Source organism: Lepidochelys kempii, chromosome 1, assembly GCF_965140285.1.
Source record: "Lepidochelys kempii isolate rLepKem1 chromosome 1, rLepKem1.hap1, whole genome shotgun sequence".
NCBI lineage: Eukaryota > Metazoa > Chordata > Testudines > Cheloniidae > Lepidochelys > Lepidochelys kempii.
This window is the reverse complement of record NC_136380.1, coordinates 199,304,312-199,322,611: the sequence shown is the minus strand read 5'-3', so window position 1 is coordinate 199,322,611 and position 18,300 is coordinate 199,304,312. Positions and strand designations below refer to the sequence as shown.

The window sequence follows — 18,300 nt, the reverse complement described above, 5'->3', positions numbered from 1 at the left end:
TTTTTTAAATCCATATTAGGAAAAAAATTATTCTCTTAGGATTGCTGTGTGGGGGGGGGATAGCTCAGTAGTTTGAGCATTGGCCTGCTAAACCCAGGGTTGTGAGTTCAATCCTTGAGGGGGCCATTTAGGGATCTGGGGCAAAAATTGGGGATTGGTCCTGCTTTGAGCAGGGGGTTGGACTAGATGACCTCCTGAGGTCCCTTCCAACCCTGATATTCTATGAAATACACAAGAGGTTAACTGAACTAGCCACTAGGTGGCACCAGTGATCCATTCAAATACACCAATGTCAGATTTTTAACTAACATGGGAAATATTTTATAACTAGGTATGGCAAGTGTATTGGTGATACTAATTTTCTTCCTAACATTTGTTGGGGCACAATTGTATCATCAGAGATTGTGGGAGCCAGAAGAAGTAACTCCCCTGATAACAAGATAGTTGTATCCTGAAAACTTAGCATCCTCTTGACAGCAGAAATCTTTGACTCTGAATAAGGTTTAAGAAACAAATATTTCAGTCTGCTACGTAGTTTGTTGCAGATATTTTTATCTGTGGAAGTGAACAGAGAAGGCCCCACTGGACTTCTGCATTAACAATGCTCCTTTCTTCCTTTTCTTTCTTTTTTTTTTTTTTTCCAGTTTCATTTATTTTTAACATCTGTTCTGTTTTGCCTGAACAAAATAGAGTGAGCAAGGCATAATTTTTTTCAGAAGTGGTCATGTTTCAATCATGTTGGAAATCAAAATTCAAAACCTTAGTTGCTGTGAGCCACTGTTGCTTGGAGCATGGTCTAACCCACCCATCTTTTTCTGCTTCTTGCTCGAGATAGATCAAAGCCCAACCTGTGAAACTTAACCCTTTCAAATTTAGGGCAGAAGGGGTGAATTGAAATCTGTCAATCCAGTTCTCTTTTCACATTGAGTCATGCCTCAGAAGAGCATTTGTCCTTATAAGATTTAAATCTCCCAGTGATGGGAAGCTTGAGACTTCTGGTTTTGTTGAGTCTGAGCCCTGATATGACCTCACATCCTGTAAGGAGAGCATGTACACTCCCTGCCCTCTCCTACCTTGTTAAAGTTACACACTATCCTGATCTCAGAGACGTTCTGCTCCATAACATGTATTTTAGTTCAGATTATTCAGCTGTTAAACCTAGAGGCAAGGGCCTCCCTATCCAGCTAAATAGAGAGGAGAAAGGGGAAATAACAAGAAAAGGGACAGTTAAGACAGGGCTACCTGGAGGGAGTTTGTCTTATCTGTACAGAGCATTAATGAGTAAGTGGGCAGCTAAATACCATGGTCTAGGGCTAGCCCGAGCAGACACTTGGTCCTAGGTGCAGTGAGGAAGAGCAGGGTGAGAGAGTCAAGTGCCAAAGAAGTCACAATGGGATTATTTAGCCCACACAGGGCTTTTTTTCGGTTTACCAGTCCTTTTGACAACCGGATGATTGTACCTCTCCAAAGTGCAGCATGACCCAGTTCATGGACTATTTTGATCCCAGTTTATTCCTGACAGGAAATTTTTGGAGGGTCTGGATAGACTTTTGTTCCTTGGAGCAAGAACCCCAAACTAAGAAGAAGCTGCTGCTGCTGCTGTGGTAGTCCCAGTCCTCTGAGCAACCATAGCTGGGCAGTCACCATCCTGCCTGGCACAATTTGAACACAAACCTGAGCCAAACTTAATCCTGATACAGACCCAAATGTCTCTGTCTCTCTAATTTAATGCCTGGTACTCTGGACTGAGACTGTTGCAGAAATCTCTCCAATGAGGGTTGGGAGTTGGTAAGCATTGGTGGAATAAATGGAACGAGGGCATCTAGAAACCATGACATGTAATTTAAAAATTGCTTCTACAGCTTCCCTTTGCTTTCTCCATCCTTTTGGCAGTTCTAATGCCTGGGGCTGGAGTGAATTGGAGCAATAAATAAATAAATAAATCTTCTCACTGGTCTGTGTTTACCTAGAGCCAAAGCAAGACAAGGGGATGTGCTATGGATGAAGAGTAACCAAGTCAGAAAAATAGAGATTTAAAGAAGTTTTCATGAGGAAAAACTAAACATACTCCATTTTCCCTCTGTTTCAATTTCCCTGACATTAGAGCAGTAGCACACAAATACACGGCCCCTCCCTCTGCCTGAGCATTAAGGGCCAGATTTTCAAAGGAATTTAGAAACCTAAAGCTGCAGATAGGTACCTCCTGGGATTATAATACGTGCTTAAGTCTTTAGGCACTCGAATAAATTTGAAAATCTGGCCTTAAGTGTAATGGTGACAGTCTACATCATGCTACAACTGTATGCCCACTGTATGAAAATATGTGAGAATAGAGCCCTTCATGTGATGAAATGACCCCTCTCCCCCCCCACACAAAAAGATTCAGCTTGCACCAGGCACCTACAATCTCTTATCTTTATTATTTGCTTAGTAAAAACCTGGGAGGCATCTGAGTGTTGCAACTCCGTTCCAGGGCAAGCCCATCCTCGGACATGGCTTATCTGGAGGTATCTTATTGTTGCCTCTGGGACTACTGCTTCAGTGGTCCTGAAATAATGTATCCAGCAGCACTGTATTTCATAATTCCTAAGAGGACAAAGACTGTCTGAGGAAATTCTGAAGATATATCCCTTGTTCCATTTGGTGAAAATCTGGTAGATTCCAAAAGCAAAAAATAGCTCGCTGTCCATATTTTATGAAGCAGAGCTAAACCACTCCTAGAGGAGGCAGTGAAATAACCTGCAGTGAGGAGAATGAGTCCCACAGGAGACAAGAGAATCTCCTCACTTCAGTTCAAATGGTGTGTGGCAGGAATATCCTATACAAGTATTTGACATTTTAGCAGGGCTAGTCATTAGAGGAGGCAAGAGAAATATTACCTGTGGGCAGTGAACATTTTGGTACCCTCCCCACACCTGCTGTAAGTGCAGTACTGTGTTTACAGCAGTAAAAGTGAAGGCAGCTTGCATTAATTGAAATAGGGCAAACTCCGTTTGTATAAAAGAAAACTTCATGCTTTATCCTACGGAGTACCCTCAGGTAAGTTTTGTATGCCAAACTCAGATTTTTCTCATGTTCTTTTAGACTGAGTAGAGATGCTAAGTTTAGGAAACTGTGTCTATGTAGCTTCCTTACATTCTTAATTTGTATAGAGAACAAAGATGCAACACCAGGAATGCCTGCATTCCTGGTCACCTTTCACTGCAGAATGTGAACTTGCTCACTAAACTCAGGGTATATTTAGGCTTCATTATACAGGCTTCAAGCTAGTCACTCTCTTCTTTCCCTTTCTAGATCATTACTTATTAGTGACCGCTTCCCAAACACAATGAAGGGTGGGAGAACTTGTCTGAGTAAATTCCAAAATCTCTTCCAGCTTTTTCAGGCTTGAAATTGTAACCTCCACATTGAGCTTTTTCAAAAATACTACTTATACCAGCAGTACCTCTTGTATAACATACTGTATATGGCAGTACTCTTATGGAATTGTCCAAAACGTGGTGAAATCCTACAGTTATTTCTCAGTTAAAACTTGATTGATTTCAGCATCTCTATCCAGCATTCATTCTCTCATGTTAAATCACTGAAAAGGATGCTGAAGAGAACCTGTTGAAGTCCACGGGAGTTTCAGCTAGATAAAGAAAGCAGGGTTTGGTTTAGTGGTAACACTGTTATGAATTGTGATTTGTTAGTGTAGAATATGGCAGGGTTTCCTTTCCTCTTGTTTAAAGGATACAAATCTTTAAATGTATGTTTGTCATTTTAGAATTTTCAAAACAGCTACGTTGTATTTGTGAGTTTAGTGCTCAGAAAGTTTAGCCCTGTGTAAGAAATATTGTGGCTGCATGTCAATTCAATATCCGAATAGGTTCAAATACTAATATCGGTATCCGTATAAGTTACGTATCTCTTGTTTAAGTGCTTCTGTAATTTTAGTCAGTTGGCAAACACTGACAATGTTCTCAGCAATGTATAAGACACAGGTATTACGACAGTTTCTGTCTCTGAAAGCTTACCGTCTGGAAAACAGGAACAGAAAGATAAGATTTCCTAGGAGACTCAGATGCATAGCAAATATATTTATCTGTAACAGATACACTATGATCTCACCAAAAGCTCTTTCATAAGGAATAATTAGTTGGATACATTTAAGTGAATTACGGGCTTTGGGGAGAAGTTGCACTTAAAGCGTTATCCTTCCTTGGTCATTGTACTGCATATGCTTTTTCCATAGCTACTAACTCCTAACTGCACCTCTGTTTTCTCTATGTTCTGCTATTACTGAATGACCTGTTAACAAACCATACACTTCAAAGTACCCAGAACCTACAGTGACCAGGCGTTTTGGTTTTCAACCAGAACACCCAGTTGAAAAGGGATCCTGGCAGCTCTGGTCAGCACCCCTGACTGGACCATTGACTGTCGGGTTGGCGTCGCCGCACAGTGGAGCTGGCAGGCTCCCTCCCAGCCTCTGTGCCACGCAGCTCCCGGGAAGCAGCCACCATATTCCTCCAGCTCCTATGCATAGGGGCAACCAGGGGGCTCTACATGCTGCTCCTGCCCCAAGCAGTGCCCCCGTAGCTTCCATTGGCCAATTCGAGCTGCGGGAGTGGTGCCTGCATACAGGGTAGAACACAGAGCCAGCTGGCCACGTATCTGCATAGGAGCTGAAGGAGGACATGGTGGCTGCTTCCCAGGAGCCGCATGGCATGGTGGCTGCTTCCCAGGAGCCGCATGGCATGGTGGCTGCTTGAGGTAAGTGCTGGCCAGAGCCTGCATGCCTGACCCCCCTCCAGGGCCCCAAACCCCTGCCCCAGCCCTGATCCCCCTCCTGCTCTCCAATCCCCTCGGTCTCAGCACCCTCCTACACTCCTCCTCCTCCTCCCCCCCAGCCTGGAGCCCCCTCCTGCATCACAAACCCCTCAGCCCTGGCCCCACCCCAGAGCCCTCACCCCCTCCTACACCCCAGTCCCCTTAGCGATCGGGGGGGGGGCTAAAATCCTAAGAAATTTAGCTGGGGGTATCAGTGGCCTCCTGTCAGGGCACTGAAGAAAAACAAAAAGAAAAGGAGTACTTGTGGCACCTTAGAGACTAAGAAAAACAGTCACTGCAAGGCCACTATTCCATTGTATTGACTGCAAAAGCCTCTGTATCTGTCTCAATGTGGGGAGAAGTAGAGGATTCTTGGAGCAGTAGGTCCCTCCAGACCGACCGACCGTCCGTCCTTCCTTCCTTCCCTCCCCATGACCCTCCTCTTTGTGAGAGCAGCAGGCAGACATAGAGCCTCCCCAAATCCCCACCAACCCCCTGCCTTCTTCCCTTGGCAGTATAACTGCACTGCTCTGCTGTCGGGGTGTTTTGCTTCTGCAAAGAGTGAAGAAGAGGATTTGTACCTGTAATTTGCATCCCATCTACTGCACACTCATGAGGTACCTTTGTATCCTCACCAAGTGGTAGCAGAGTCTGTTTTGTGCCTTTTCCATTTGCATCTGTTTTAAATGTGTTTAAGTGACCAAGAAAAAAAAGCACATTGTGATTATTCACAATAACCTCTGCATTGGCTGAGGAAGGAAACACGTTCACCAATGAGAAAAGGGGACTGTATTTCTAAACTATTTCACAGCACTGCTTGAATTGAGGGGGAAAGAGACCATTTATTCCTCCCTCCTACTCAACTTTTTTCTTTTTCTAATTACCCTTTAATTTTCTTCCAACTAGTACCAGTGAGAGGAGTATAAGGCTGGGATTTTCAAGAAGGACTAAAGGAGTTAGGTCCCAACTCCTATATAAAGTCAATGGGAGTCGGATATCTGGGATAAATTGTTCAGTACTCAAGTGATTTAGGAATCTGTCTCTTTCAAAAGTGACTAAGTCCCATTGAATGTCACGTAGCACGAGTTGATCTTAACACAGGACCAGAGCCTGAAGGAGAAAGACAAAGAAGACAGGGCAAACTAAACTTCATTAGGGTATTGGCAAAGAAGCCGGATTTGAATGGAGACAAGGTGATGAATATAACAGAGGGGACTGAATTGGTGAAACCTGTATGCTAAGGGGCCACAGAGGAGAGTTCCTTCGAAAAAGAAATCGACAGGAGGCCATAAGGATACATAAATTGCAATTGCCCTACTCTCCACTTAAACATCTCATTCTGGGCAGGTAAATTAAACCAGTTTAAGACCCCCAGACACTTACAGCTACTTTCCCCATCATCCATAGCATATCTGCATTTGACCCAATATATTTTCCTTCTACTTTGTGGATTAAATTAGAATGTCTGGGAAGCTAAATTTATTCATCCTGGCCATTTTTCGGATTGCCCTCCCTCCACCATTTCAATGGCCTTTTTCAAATATTTTAATTAAAAAAAAAAAAGTTCACTTAGTGACAGCTGAGTAGGGCTAACACCGTAGTAGAATAAAGCATAGGTAATTTGAAACAAGTGAGATGCACGCATAATTGCATTTTAAAATACTTTATTACTTGAAGAACCTAAATCTCCTAGTCTAGAAATTACTTTCAGGTGATTGATATTACATATAAAACTATTATGTCAAGCATTTAAAACTGTCATCAAACAATATTTTGATATCCCCAAGGGTTTCTTCTGAGCATCCTTTTCCTGTTTTGCATTTAAAATGACATACTAAAATAAGTGCCGGCGATTAAGGAAGATTCATATGTTATATTTTGTATTTTATAAAGGAAACCCAGCAGAACTGTTTGGGGGGATATTTAGTTACAGGAAACCCACTTGCTGAGTCACCCCCTACCCCTTTTCAGTTGAAACAATTAAAATGTTGGTTTTGGTTGGAGCTCAGAAATTCTATTGGATCCAAATGCCTTTCAAACATCTTCACCAGCTGATACCCAAGCTTGAAAATTTTCGGGACTGCCTATGAAGATAGGGCTAGGGCTTTATTTCAGGCTCTATATCTAAATGTCCTTGAATTCTGGCCAGGTTTCTATCAAGATCTGAACTTAGGTGTATTTCTGTGCACTGGAACAGGTCAGAAAAAGGGGGGAAATGGTAGTTTTCTTAATTTTTCACTAAAATTTTGAAAATGTACAATGCTATTCTACTTTATGTACATGTTTCTGAAAAGAGAAGGCATTAATTTTGATCATCTTAACACAGTGCTGTAGATAAAGCATTAGACTGGAGACACAATAACTGAGTTCTGTTCCCATCTTTGCCATTGACTTGTTGAGACATTGAACAAGTCATTGAAACTGTGTTTCAGCCTCCCTTTCTGTAAAATGGGGATAATGATGCTTACTCATCTTTGCAAAGCATGTTGAAATTTATTGATGAAAAGAACTATGTGCTAATATTCTTATTTTTAGCTGTCCGATGAAATATTCACTAGTTCTTATATAACCACTTTTAAGAATAACACGGTAGCATCCTTATGGAAAACTCCTATGAAATTGGCTAGAAAATAACCTGTCTTTATAATATTTTAACCAACCTCTCTCTAGAAATGTATAGCTAGGTAATAAGAGGCCAATCCAATTCCTACTGGCGGATCTTTTCATTGGCTTTGACTATATTTTGGATCAAGGTTTGAAAGGCCTAATAAATTCAATAGGAGGTTTCAAACGTTCTGTAGAAAGGATCTCATTGTCTATTAAATTTTTGGGGTTGGATCCTTCAGTTGCACCAAGCTCACAAAGCTGTGAGAGAGATCCACCTTTCTGTTCCCCCCTCTTTTAGGGCCAGGTAGGACATAGGGCCACTAAGTCCCACTGAGTGGGATGGTCAGTGGGGACAGCTCCATTGACTGAGGATTGCACAACACTTTGGCCCTGCCTCTGTATCTGAGGAGGTAGAACAGGTGCAAAAAGTGTGTGTGTCTCTAACCAAGGCTGAGGACATAGCTCTATATGTTTTTAGAGTTATTTTTATAGTAAGCTGTTGGTTTCATCCCAATTAAATTCTATTGGACCTTTTTCTATAAAAGATCAAAACAATCAAATGTGCTTTTTCCTTCTCTTATACTGAAACATCTGAGGTATTTACATGATTCATTCTCAACAAATGGATTTTTTTAAATTAAATAAAATAATAATGTATCTTATTAGGCAACAATGATTTTTAGTTCCAAAAGTCACATTTGAGAATACATAATAGTCATGACCTGTGGATACTATGAGCTAATGTCTACTTGTAAGAAACTTTTCCATTGAAGCTCAAAATGATGTTTACCATCTACTTGCTGTTACTCAGAGATATTCAACATTAGAGTGCTGCTGCTGTGTGATTTTTATACACCGACTCTCACACACAGTATGGATATCATAAGTATATAATAATCATGATACACTAGATTCTAAAGAGCCCTAAGTCAGCCCAAGAGAAAATTACTGTGCATGCTACCCTTCTCAATAGAAAAAAATCCTTTCCCAATGAAGCCCGTAACTGATCCCTCCCTAACCCGAGAAAATATTAATAGAATCCTTTAAACAAGCAGGAGAAAATGCAAAATGTTACAAAAAAGTCTAACAGTTACACGAAGAGCTACAAATTATATTTTTTTTCTCACTTTGAATTTAAGAGATTTCCCCAATGGGGTATTTTCTTTAATTCTTTGAAAAAATCATACTGAGATTGAGTGCACAGACGTTTTGTAGTGGAGAAATTTCTACTTGAACTTCAAACAGCATATGGCAAACACTTGAGTAACTTAGCAAGTCCTGTGGAAGACCCAAGTGATTATTTTATGACTGCTTGAGCCTTTAACCAATTGTGTTCAGGCTTAGTCATTGTGGATAGGTCATTTGGAGTGTCAAAACTGGGTATACTTACATTTAGATTTTTGGGAAAGGGCAGTACAAGTGGATCAAAGGCACTTGTGGTTCACCTTAAGAGGCCTGGATTCCGTGTCTGCTTTAGGTCAGTGGAGTAAGATATTTTGTTGATTCCAAATCCGCACCTACAAAAAGTTAGTTGTATTTTAAAACATCAGGTTAGAATTTAGACCATTAAATAAAGATACGGGCACTCTCAATAACAAATAACATAAAGTATTATTCTTTTTGCACAGACATCAAGAAACATTGACCAAGATTTTCAAATCCAAGTGGCTAAGAAACAGATGGCAATATTCCATTATGTTCTTTACCTCAATAAAAGCACATGACTCTTGTGTGTGCACTGTGCTCGGAAAAGACACTGGTTCTTCAGAGGCTTTGATCTCTGTGTGATATGCTTGGCGCCTTGCTGGACTAAACTCTAAGTATGAGGATGCTGGACATTCAGGCAACAAGAGAATGCCAGTATTTAACCACTGAGCTCTCCTTTAATAAAACTGAGCGTGCACTGCTTCTTTTTCAGAATGCAAAAGAATTTAAGTCCGTTTTAAGGTAATGGCTTATTGTCATTAGTTTTAAGACAAAAATTAATGATAGTAGGTCATTGTCACTTTTTTAATAATGTTTTTGCCTCTGAAAGTCCCCCATTAACAGTGGCAAAACACTATCGCTCTTGAATTGGATTTTGTGAATTTCTCACAAAAGCTGAGTTACCTGAAAGCTTAGATGTCCATACTATTGAGTGATGTGGTAGGGGTTTGACACGAAATCCCCTGAAGTCAATTAAGAGAATCCCTCAACTTCAGTGAACTTTGACTCAACCTGTGGATTCAGTCCTGCAAATTACTGAGCACTGACTTCAATGAAACTGCAGATGCATAAGTGCTTTGCTAGATCAAGGTCAGAGAGTTCAGCACCTTGCAGGACTGAGGTCTTAAAAAGATTACAATAATGATAATTAATGATCTCTTCTTTAGCAGCTCAATTTCCATATTTCAGTTAGAGGAGGGCAAGAAACTGATTTTTCCATCCCTCAAAAGCATTTGAGATATTGAAAAATTTTCCTCTCCCAAATCAGATGAAAAGTTAAAATCTGAATTTTTCGGCAACTGAAAATCAAAAAATATTTTTGGTTTGGGTCAATCAAAACATTTCATTTTGTTAATCTTGGAATGTTTAATTTCAATTTTGATCTTCTTTAACTATTTTTAGTCTAAATTTACTAAAATTTCAAAACAAAAAATCATCTTGACATTAGAAACCGGTCATTTTTGATAATTTTAAAACTTGTTCTCAATATTATTTTGATGCAGGAGATTCATCAAACTGACCCTGTTTCATTAACAGTTTTGGTTTTGATGAATCAGCAGGGGACTTTTTGGTTTAAAAAAAAAAAGTTAAAAAATTCCCTAGCAGCTCTTATTACAATAAGTAAATGTTTGGTAAATTAGAAAAGCAAACAAATAAGACTCTGCTTCCCACGGATGGTTCATTTTCTAGCCCAATTCCAGCAGAACATTAAGGCTGGCTGCCATGAAACCACATGAAAGGAAATGGAAAACACTTCTTCCAAGTCTCTAATGTTCCTGGCCCATCTTTACATTGTCAAGAGTCATGAATTTGTTTTAAAATCTAAGTACTAGGAGATTCTATAGAACCAATAATATACTAAAGCTGAACACTTTTCAAAATATATTTCTTATTTTGTCTCCTTTTTAGCTATAGCACATTACTAGCTATGCAAACATAAATAAAGCAGGGGGGTAAACTCCAGGGAAGGAGAGGAGTTGTTTAAAGTTAAGGGCCAGTGTTGGTACAAGAACAAATGGATATAAACTGGCCCTCAACAAGTTTAGATTTGAAATTAGATGAAGGTTCCTAACGATCAAAGGAGTGACATTCTGGAACAGACTTCTAAGGAGAACAATGTGGGCAAAAAACTTAACTGGTTTCAAGACTCAGCTTGATAAATTTATGGAGGGAATGATCAGATGAGACTGCCTACAATGGCATGGGCCCATCTGCGACTGCTAGCAGCAAATATCTCCAACAGCCAGAGATGAGACACTAGGTGGGCAGGCCTCTGAGTTACTACAGTGAATACTTCCTCCCTTTCTGGCTGGTGGGTCTTACTGACATGTTCAGGGTCTAACTGATCACTACATTTGGGGTTGGGAATGAAGTTTCCCTCAGGTCAGATTGGCAGAGACCCTGGTTTTTTTGTTTCGTTTTGTTTTTTTTTCCTTCCTCTGAAGTGTGGGCATTGGTTGCTTGCTAGTTTGCATAGAGTAAATGGCAGATTCTCTGAAACTTGAAGTCTTTAAATCATTATTTGAGGGCTTCAGAAACTCAGCCAGAAGTTAGGTATATATTACAGGAATAGGTGGGTAAGGGTCTGTGGCCTGCAATGTGCAGGAGGTCAGACGAGATGGTCATGATGGTTCCTTCTGATCTTAAAGTCTATGGGGAGATACAAATGAAAACCAGTATCTTAAAGCATCCCTAAATATATGAAGATTTTGGGAGTAGGCAGAAAGACAAAACCCATTCCCAATTTTATCTTTTAAAACAGAAAATAACTTGACTTCCTTTTAACTCAAACTTTTTCCCGCCCACTTTGAATATATTTATCCTGTTACAGTTACCTATCTATCTAATCAGGGTTATCTGTTTAATCTATTTTAGTATAGGCAGAGCTGGTAGCAATTGCTTTTGTTAAGGTTGCCTAATACTTCCCATTATAACACCCTGTTTTCAATTGCTTATAATTTTGCCAAACTTTAATCTTTCTGACTGAAATACCCCATTCCAGGTGTCTGCCTCAGACTGAATTTGTTTTTTGAAAGTTTCAGCAAAAATGGTTCATTCTTGAGAATGAGATTTCTTTTTGTTGAGCGTCTCTAGCATCTTGGAGTTTGGAACAAGAGTTTGAAATGGGGCAAGGGGGATTGTCCTGATGTCAAGAATGTGCTTTTATTTTATCTCTGTGAAAATGCACCCAGATTTGACCAAGTTATAAGCCTCTGAAAATCACAGGTTGCACATGCTTAGGAGAGACTCATTAGAGTTTGTCAAATAACTTCTTATAAGATTCCATCTGTACTAAGCATGTTCCAGCCTAGGATGGCAGGGACTGAGCAGGACTTTCCATGCAATTATTCCTTCCTGTGTCTGGCACCTAGTCGCAGGAACAGAGAGGAGGGAGTCTGTCATAAGAACATAAGAATGGTCAGACCAGTGGTCCACCTAGCTCAGTTTCCTGTCTTCTGACAGTGGCCTGTGCCAGATGCTTCAAAGGGAATGAACAGAACAGGGCAATTATCAAATGATCTATCCCATCATCCATTCCCAGCATCTGGCAGTCAGAGACTTAAGGACACCTGTCTCTCCTGTGTTCTCAATGCATCTCCTGCTGGCACGCAGGGGATGGAGCCAGAGAATGGGAGGGGGAGCTTAATAGAAGAGGGGTATTGAAGCCAGAGGACAGAGGGAGGGGCTGGACAGGAGTGAGTGGGTGGGTGGGGGGAGGGTCAGGATGGGGACAGGATCAGAAGTGCCTATAACCACTCCCTTCCAGAACCTGGAATCAAACCCAGAATTCTGAGTCTCTGAATTTCTATGCTCATAAACTGAGGGGTGGTAACTTTTGGTAAATGCTGATTTTTTTTTAAATGAATCCGATTGTATATGACCATATACCATAATGAGTAACTTAAGCTAGACACAAAATGTCCTAATCTGTGACAGTGAGTCAGACAGACAGACAATGAGACTTCTAGTCTGTGCAGACTCCGAGATATAGAAAGAGCTTCAGTTTAGTATCCAAACTTTTGGGCACTTATCCAAAGTAATCTGAACCTCCTTTTTGGGTTATCACATTGTTGAGGATCTACAGCAAGTGGGACAATTTACCAGACATAGAACAGGCACTGTTCCTCCCTCCCCCATTCAAGTAATAATGTTTATCATCCGAAATCAGAACAAGTTAATGTGCAGAAAAGAATAATAGAAAACTCCCCCAGCCTGGGGTTCAATGGTATATGTAGAACCTGACTTTCCCAAAGGCATTCTCGTCTTTCTGGCCGAGAATCTCAGCTGCACCCAGCTTCCACAGCTGAGAGTGGGGCCGACAAGGGAGCCAGCTGCTGCTTCTTGATTCTGGGACTAGTTCTATGCCAGTCCCATAGCTGGTTAGAGCAGCCCAGCTCTACTTTATTGTGACTGACTGGCTCCCCCAAGGGGCCATCTTCCAAGCAGCTATTGCCAGAGCATGATCCCCAACCCCCAACACACCCTCTGTGCTAGGGGTTGCATAGGAGTTGACTGGGAAATCTCCAGCTGGACATATATGGCTGCTTTCCTGCCTCTTTGTGCCACCTGAGCGGAGCAAAGGGTTAGATTGCTTGCATGTGTGAGAGAGAGACGGTCAGCTTTCAGCAGATAACTTATTGCCTTTCCCCCTCAGCACTTGTGCAGCTATGATTGCATTGCTCAATATACATTGCTACGGTGTTGGAAGTTTTTTCTAAGTGTTCTTTGAAAAATATGCACAGAAAGTTAACATTTAATAGGAGATTAAACTAGTGCATGAAGAGATGTGACAAGACGTTACAAACGCCTGTGGCACGCATAAATCCTAAAGGAATAGCTGTGCTAAGAGTGATATACTGGTACTATCAGGTTATCTGTGTTTAAAAGCTTTCTACTGCACTTTCTTAAAAGTGGAGGGAGAGAATATGGAAGAGAAGATTGTAGAGGGCAGAATCCCCCATTCCATCCCTATGCCAAGAGGCAGCAGAGATGAAAGGAGCTTGAAAAAGGGGCTCAACAGACATCCATTGCCTCTTGCAAACAGAACAAAGATGAGAAAAGTAAAGTCATATTTTAAATGGACAGAATACAATATAAACAACGAGGAGTCCTTGTGGCACCTTAAAGATTAACACATTTCTTTGGGCATAAGCTTTTGTGGGATATAACCCACTTCATCAGATACATGTCATTGTTTTTGCTGATATAGACTAACACAGCTACCACTCTGAAACCTGTCCGAATACAGTATGTGTATTTCAAATAGCCAAGGGAAGAAAGTAACACAAAAGCCAGTGTCACACCCCTTTATCCCACTCAAGGGATAGAAGATAAAATAATGTACAATACTTGGGTACTTAATGTGTTTCATCCCTTTGAGTAGGATAAAGGGATGTGAATTGGCACCAGTTCTGTCTCATTTCTGGGTCTTGGAGATGCATCTTCTGCTCCCTGATTGCTGTTTGCCTCTCAGCCTTATATCCTGCCAAGTAGGCTTCCTCATCTGAACAGCTGAGATACTCAATCCTTTGTAGAGTGAATCTATGTTCATTCATTGTTTTGAGCTCCAAAGTTCAGCTCGGGATCTAACCTTGCCCACAGTTTGCAGGGGTTTGGTTCAGCCCTTCAGAAAGGTGAAAGCCAGTCACAAATTCATATCCAAACTTTCCCAGCCAAATGACCTGCTCCTGCCCTCAATCCAAACTTCCACTGATTTCTCTGAGAGTAGGCCCAGGCCCAAAATTCATGGGTGTTTGGAGCTTTCTACTTTGAGCCATTCTCTAATTATATTGAGTATCGTGTCTATATGCATAGATGTAGGAATCAGTTTCAGGACAAAGACATCCTTCCATTTAACTTCTTTTTAAAATTGAAACATTATAATTAAATTAAAGTTTATTTATTTATAATATGAGAAAAAGCTTGTGAGGGTTTCTACTATAACAGAGCTAGACCAATAATGCCAATGACTTTGTCAGCTGCAGCTCATGACAACAGGATGAAGGCTGTCCTGGGTGATTTGGAAAAGAGTAGGCAGAGGGCTTGGTCTTAGGGGACAGAACCTTGACGCGGTTCCTTTCTGGTGGACACAAGGAGAAATAGTCATGGGATATGGGGGGGAATAAAAGGGCTTCTGGAGAAGAAACATAAGTACAAGACCACCTGTTTGCACTGTTTCATCTGCTAGGTCTATATCTGTAGGTATGTTTTATGTAGATGTGTAACTGGAGAAATGAGGTAATCCCTGGTTTTTTTTTGTTTTTTTTTTTTTGTACTGCACCTTTAATCACTGGGATCTCTCTGCCGGCTGCAAATGGTAGCTGGGTGAGGCAGCTGATATTTTGTGTTTTCAGTTTGAATTCTGAAAGTCAGAGTAGGTCACTAGCCTCTCTCTCATGGAAGACAGTATGACACCGATTCAGCTAACCACTCACATATTTGTTGTACTGCATGTGATTAAATCCCAGTTAAGCACATGCTTAAGTGCTTTCACTGAATCAAGCCATCTACATCTTTGTTTCTTTTAACCTGAAATAGAAGTAATCTAGATTGAAATACTGTTCTCTTTTATGGGGCAAAATAGGGCCAAATGCAGTCGGGTGCTTACATAGCAACCTTCCCATTGACTTCAGCAGGAACTTTTTTCTGAATAAGAACTGCTGAGGAATATAAGACTGAGTGTGAAGAAAAGCTGGAGGAAGATGTATATACAGCCACATTTTTCAGAAGTGGCACCATATGGAAGATTTTGTAAACTGCACCACAAAATGTATACATCATAGAACTGGTATTTGCACTTTCAACTGTAATTTTTAGTGCTGGTAATAAGCAGATATAAATTGAACATTATTTTTAAAGGGTTTGTAATATTTAAGGGTGAGAATACACATAATTTGCTCTTGTTTGCAAATCACATTCCTTTTTCGGTGTCTTTGCTTCCTTCACAACCTCTGAATTTCTTCCCCCGTCATAGAAACACAAACCTTTATGTAACTACAAAAACAACGAGGAGTCCTTGTGGCACCTTGGAGACTAACAAATTCTTTGGGGCATAAACTTTCGTGGGCTATAACCCACTTCAACAGATGCATGAAAGCTTATGCCGAAATAAATTTCTTAGTCTCTAAGGTGCCCCAAGGACGTCTCATTGTTTCTGCTGATACAGACTAACATGGCTACCACTCTGAAACCTGTTTTATGTAACTGTGAAGCTTCCCTCTAGATGCACACCAAATTCTAGGAGAACACTAGAATTGCTTATGACCGATAAAGTCACATTACTGTTTTGTTTAAACCATAAGAGAAATGAGACGGAGGGTAGAAATCAGTGCAGCTCAAGATCCTTAGTGCTTCATGATGCAAAAACATAAGCATCTATCCAGGTGCAAACCCCTCACTTTATTTTTTTTAAAAAAAGTGTGAAATCAATATAAAGAGGTTTGTACTGAATTTGCAAATGCTGGCAGCATGCAATATTGCAATTATTGTCAAGACTTTGAGATACTGGAACCAGAACCAGGAGTTTAAACAACACAGGGAAAGGCATTTTTGCATTTTCTTTTGCAAAAATATATGAAATAGAGTTGAAAGCATTTCGCATGACTGCATCTGAAATGATGAGCAAAGATAATGCCATGACTGTCACTTTTTACTTAAAAAAAACAAAACAAACAAACAAAAAAAGAGAGAATTGTCCAGACAGTTACCCTGTTAAATTTATCAGATTTTTGTTCTGCAAAAAGAATTCCACATATTTTGCTCTTTGAAAAGAATCCTGCTAATCACCTCTTAGAGGTATTTTACTAATGCTTCATACATGTCTTGATTTGGCTGGATAAGGAAAGGTACCTTGCTTCTCTATTTAGTGAAGAGAGACGATAAATAGGATGGGTAACATCAGGCATTGGACTGTGCTTCTGCATGCCATCAAACTAAAACAAGGCATTAATCGTTCCAGGTTATGTGATCCAGTGATAACAATGCCTGTATTGTGAATCACCACTGCATGACGTAAGTTTTTTTTTCTTGCCATTTAGCATATTTCTTCTTTTTGACCCAATGTCTACATAGAGGAGGCCCAATCCAGCTGCGTGCTGAGTCCCTGCACAACCGCAGTTCTCAAGAGGTGCTCAGCACCTTGTAGTTTGGGCCCAGATTTTGTTCAGTGTTAAAAGAAAGCTGTGAGAATTTCTTTCTAGATGAGCAATGGATGTTTCGGATATGAACATGAAAGAAGAATAATACTCTGAAGGCCCCAGTTCAGCAAGGTATTTAAGCACACAGGGAATTTAAGCATGTGAGTGGTCATTTTTATGTCCTGGATTTGGATTACTTCAGTGGGACCATTCACATACTTAAAATAATGCACATGCATAAGTGCCTTGTTGAATTAGAGCAAGACCATGTTTTTCATTAGGTATTTTAAACCGATATTAATGATATTAGTCTGACAACACCCTTATGAGGTAGGTAAACGTTATCTTTGTTTAAAGGTGGTGATTTGCCCCACATCACACTATGAATCAATAGCAGATCCAGCAACTCATCCAATGACTCCTGAATCCCAGTTCCTTGCTCTAACCACTACCAAATACTCTGCCTTTGCAGTTCCTATGTAAAAATCCGACCCCTTCTAAAATGAAGACAAGAGCAACTGTTAATAGTGGCATGTTGCCCCAGTCTGGACAGATTTATATTATAATTTTTTTTTCATACTGCGCAGAAGAATTTAAACATAGGAACTGGAAACAAAACTTACACTAAAACAGCAAGAAAAATTAAAGATTAAAATTTCAGAACTAAATGGGTGGCTTTAATGATGCAGCTCCTATAGACTTTAGTGAGTGCATTCCATGGATAAAATCATTCAGAATTTAGCTGTAAAAATCTTAATTTATGCCAATGAAAGCAAGAAGTTCCTTTTACTACATTTGCCTCATTGTCTCAGCGTAATTCCCCTTTCTTACTCAGTTAACACAGTATTTCATCCCGATCTAAAATTATAAGCACAAAATATATTTCCTTTCATTTGGCTCTAGTAACTTAGAGCTAAAAATCAATAGAAGTTAGGCACCTAGGCACAAGTCTCACTAGATGCCAATCTGCATCTTTAGGTACCGAATACTTTTAAAAAACTGACCCTGAATTCCTTGTGATAAGACTACTGGAGAAATCAGCAGCTGGCATGTGTGTGTGACTTGCTGACATGCAGGCACAGATGTTACATTTCCTTTAGGCTGTTGGACTCCGTAGAAATTCCGTAAAACAATTTATTCTTGTGGCACAATCTGGCTACTTATGAGATATTTACATGGAAGTGACACTCAGTCACAGTACCCAAGGAGATGTTAGATGAGTTCCCAAGAGATCTTCAGAAACAATAGCTTATGGCTACGGTGACCTTCCAACAAACACAGACAGACAGGGATAGAGCGCACATCGCCAACCCCACAATTCTATTTGAATGGCTCTAGAGTTTCAGAGGAGCACACTGAATTATCGAGGGTAATTAAGGACTCAAGGTGCCAGGAAGCTTAAATGGAGCAATTAGGGTTGTTGAATCTTAATTCTTCTAGGCCTTCCAAGTTAAAATTCTATATCCCTGCATATCTGTGTGTGGGCACACCTGCACATAGCTGTGTGTATGATGTGTCTGTACTCAATGCACCTAGGCTG

The 18,300-nt window shown here is 40.4% G+C and overlaps 1 protein-coding gene across 3 annotated transcripts in view; it reads right to left on the bottom strand.

Moving 5' to 3' along the window:
- Nucleotides 1-18,300, bottom strand: part of COL8A1 (collagen type VIII alpha 1 chain) — a 114,575-nt gene that overhangs the window by 33,856 nt on the left and 62,419 nt on the right. For 2 of the 3 annotated variants that reach the window (XM_073307768.1, XM_073307778.2), the window contains exon 2: nucleotides 8,810-8,936. The exons of the other annotated variant lie outside the window; for it this stretch is intronic. The gene's annotated coding sequence lies outside the window, so the exon portion shown is untranslated. The remainder of the gene's footprint in view (nucleotides 1-8,809; nucleotides 8,937-18,300) is intronic. 3 annotated transcript variants of the gene reach the window in all.